Here is a 4,544-nt window from a genome sequence, read left to right on the forward strand (position 1 = left end):
AACATGAAATGCAAGGAGAGAGTCATAATTACACATATGAAGGATTCGGTGATTCTAGGTGCATACCGCTGGTTGCCAAGGGAAGGAAAAGCAAACTTCAACTCCGAGGCTCCATCGAGGCCTTCGATCCTTCCCGACTGACACGAGAAATCATCCGCGAAAAAAAAAAGACAAAAACGCCGCAAAATACATTCAATGACATTGCAGGCCTACCACTAACATGAATACTAGACAAGTAGGCTGGGCACGTGCGTGTTGGTTCACGTGTTAGTTGGCTTTTGTACGAGTAAACCTTGAACCTTAGCTGTAGAGTTCGGTCATATGGTTCTATTGTACCCTCAGAACAGATCGCAGATAAATATCCCGAAACATAATATGCAAGAATTTCGTGGTTATGGGAATTGCGAAAGTGTGAGATGCTTGTGACATTGATTCATCGAAAATTTCTGTGAGACGAAGAATTTACGATGTCCCTTTAAAGGCCCCCCATATAAAAGTCCATTGTAAAAGGTTCCGTTTGCATAATGATCCCAAGTCGACCAGCGATCCATTTTCATCGCGAACTCCGCTAATCTATTCAATATGGATGCAAAATGTTCCTATCAGTCATTGTGTTCATTCTTTGGTTGCTCTTGGCCTGATTCCAATTGCAGTGTATTATTACAAATACTGGGAGGCCCAGTAGAGCTGAGTGGAGTGAAGTGGGACAAAAATTTGATGAATTTTCTCGTATAACTTTTCTGATATTTAGAATGGACACTCATGTCTCGGACCCAATAAAAGGATGCTAGGTCTCATATGTGTTGTTACTTCTTATTCCTAAAGTCCCATATTGTGTTATTGATTAAAAAAAAAAAAGCCAACTTCTGAACGGGGTGAAGTGTTCCACCTGGGAGTAGCGGGACATTTTGGTTGGGGTAAAGTGGAACAAACTGTCAGTAACTATAATATACATAGGCTAGTCTACTACCAGGGAGGTGAGACTCACCTCCCTGTTACTACAAACATATCATAATAATGTGTGTGTGTGTGTGTGTGCGTGTGTGCGTAGGCCCTATGTGTGTGAGTGTGTGAATATTTCAGCATGAAGAGTTTCATCACTAGACGTGATTTATTCATTATGGTCCATCAGAGAAAGTTGAATATATAGAGCATCTGAAATCTAAAGAAAATATTAAGAAAATCTTTGATACTTTTGTCATAACTTATGAATGAATGGAGAAGTGGGACAGTAATGGTGATGTCCCATTACCTCGCAGAACCCCCCAAAATTCAAAATGGCCGATAAAATTACAATTGAGCTAATTTTTGCGATTTTTTTTTTTTTTTTGCGCAAATTATTGGAACTCATAAGGCCTATAGCGTGCTAATCCAATGCCCGCTAAAGCAATAAGCCAGTTCGGAGTTCCACTTTGCGCATTCTATGAGCAGAAACAAGGTCATTGGGACCAACAGGCATGTTGGTTTTTTAAATACTGGGATAAGCATCTGTCATGTAATGATTATTCAGCCAGCGCATCCACCTGACAGCAATTGGCAATATCAATAGAAAGAGATTGTCAATACATCCAATGCAAAATAATGAATGGATGCTTTCTCAAGTGTGAATTGACAGATCATTCATCTGGTCTACGCAAGTTTATTCTTTGTTTGAACGGGATTGATGAATCCCATAAATTGTTACGTAAAGCTTATATTATGCATTAGCGTCGCTCTGAAAACGAGTGAAGTGCCCCTAACCAACTAAGAAAAAAGAAAGGTCATTCGTACCAATATGCCCATGAGCTAACTCCGAACTGGCTTATGCGATGAATTCAGAAAGCACTTCACACTGAATTTAAAAAAAATACAAAAAAGTGTCGGAAAAAATAATAATTCAAAATTAAACTTCTCAGCTGAGTTGTTGCAGAGCAGTTACAATGTGCTTACTCTGATGCCAAATGCCTAATAGGCAATAAAATGTAAACGCTGATTATATTACTAGTAGTTCAAAACTTTTTGCTTCAATCCCCCGCGTCCTGACAGTTCACTTCACTCTCGGATCTCTAGCTAGTCCACTTCCTGGACTGTATTCGTATGCAGTGTACCCGCGTACGTACGGACGTACCGTTAGCGTACCAGTTTTCGACAGGACCCAGATTTCGACACCCAGCAGATAATTCTTATTAAATTTTATACTCAGTATGGTTGGGTGTTCATAATATCGGACACCTAACGTCTTTCTATCAATAGAAACGTGAAAAATCTCACAATTTGCCTGAAATTTTACTCACGTGTGGAGAAAATACTCCGGATTCACAAGCGCGCACTGAAAATGCGATCTGAGGTACGCGCTCTAGATGGCGGCTTCGACTACGAACGTGAACGCGTGGGGTGTCATTTTTCCGCACTCAGTTGCCCGGCTCATATCGACCGACCACCCCGCCCTCTATTGACAATACGTATAAAGCGTACTTAAACGCGTTTTTTCGACAAGCTGCTGTTTTTTTCTAGTCGTAATTTTTTCCCAGTAATATTTGAATATATTTTGAATCCTTCGATATTACTTTTGAAGGACTGTTTGATGAATTTAACTTGATTTTCATTAGGATACTTTTCATCGTAATTGAAATAAATTAGATGAGTCGGTTTGTTTTTTCACATTCATTTCTCGTTTCTGCATCAACTCGTACGGTCGTAGCGGGCGACAAAATGTTTATGTCATGTGTATGTACATATGTGTAACGTGTGTGCACGATCGTACAAGCGGCGGTGACAATTTTGCGGTCAAAATCGTCAAATTTATTACGGAAGGATACTCTACATCTAATAACGAGTCAGCAAAGGTAGGCCTAGTTATATGTAGTTACACGATAAACCTTATTCGATTTTGCTAAATTTCGGTAATTTAGAGGGAATACTTAGTTGTTTTCGCCACATTTTACTCGGTAGCGTAGCCCAGTGAAGAATCGAACACCGTTGCGCGTAGGATCCCATGCGTACATTTTCTTTCTGTACGCGCAATGCCATTATAATGCGCGGTCGGTCGTTATGGACCCGGTCGGTGGGTTGGACACCTACCATGGTGGAGTGTCGCAATCAGCGGTTTGGCGCACTGTGTGGGTGCATGCATGATTGTGTATGCGTGTGTTAGTATACAAATGATGCACAGGATAGAGTGCGTTAGTGTAGGCGTAGTGCACTCGAGGGTATAAACATGCACGAGGCGAAGCCGAGTGCATGTTGCACTACATTGTAAATACCCGAGAGTGAGCTACGCCTACACTAACGCCACGAAATAATCCTGTGCATCATTTGTTTTATAAAATGGGTCGAAAATTCGAAAACTAACATCATTTTTCAGCGTTTTTCATCACGTACCTTTGTGGGTCAAGACGTCCGAAGATGTTCGTCCCAAACTTTTACGCACGTCGCACTCGCGGAAGTCCCGCACATACAGTAGGCCTATAAGTATAATGGGGGGTTGGGTTTCCGGACACCCGCATGAAAACTTACTTATTTTACATAGAATATGCACCCTTTACCTTAAAGACTTGATATAGACTCCTCATATAGGCCTACTAGACAACATACTCTGAAAACGGCGTGAGAATTAACCTGCTAAATCGTTGGATTTGCTCTTCAAAGTGACTCCATGTACGCGTCCGGTCCCATAACGCTTGGTCTACTGTACTGCACAAAGTGTACGTATAGTACGGTACAGTATACGTACGTCACGTACGCCACATAATGCACAAGGGAAGACAGGCCGGCCGGCCGGCAGCCCAAACTATAGAAGTTGTTTACAGGATTGACAGCGCGTACGCGTATGCATGCAATTCATCAAAGGAGCCGCCGCGCGCACAGACGATCGGCAATCTACCATAGGATTACAGGCAGTGCAATTGTACTGAAGTAAAGGAAGGAGGTGTGTCTCATTTCAGCGCTTCCTATTGGCTACATTCTTGAACCCATTTTATAATGTGGGGAATGCGGACAATAAATCGTCCAGTATCTGGACTACTAGTAATCTCTAGCACGAGCACCGAACTCGAAATCGGTCATTGTTTACATTTTACTCAGAATCACGCCATCTATTGACCACCAGCAGATGGTTGACTGACTGTCTATGGGGCGTCAAGTGTCGCATGGAATATTTCGTTTATTTGTTCGACGAAATGATTTGTACCGGTACCGAAATACAGTATTCAACAATGTATTCCTTGTTACATATTATTGTTTTTATGTAAATTTTTGTGTTGTGGAAACTTTGAATAAACTTGAAACTTGAACTTGAACTTGAAGTGACTGATTTCGTAACCAAAATATACCATGCGACTCTTGGCGCCCCATAGTATACACGTGCGGCTAGCTGCTGACATGTGCTCTGTCGAACATTAGATCTAGGCCGCACTGAACGCTCGAGTACTTGTACGGGACCGGGACCGACCAGTCCGCGGACGTCCGGTAGGTAGCTAGCTGGCGATCCGATGGGGGTATTACCACTCAGTAGATGTAGGGCCTACTAACCAAGACAGGCCCAGAGATGATCTTCGAATATAACC

This window comes from Diadema setosum, chromosome 13 (genome assembly GCF_964275005.1).
Source record: "Diadema setosum chromosome 13, eeDiaSeto1, whole genome shotgun sequence".
Lineage (NCBI taxonomy): Eukaryota > Metazoa > Echinodermata > Echinoidea > Diadematoida > Diadematidae > Diadema > Diadema setosum.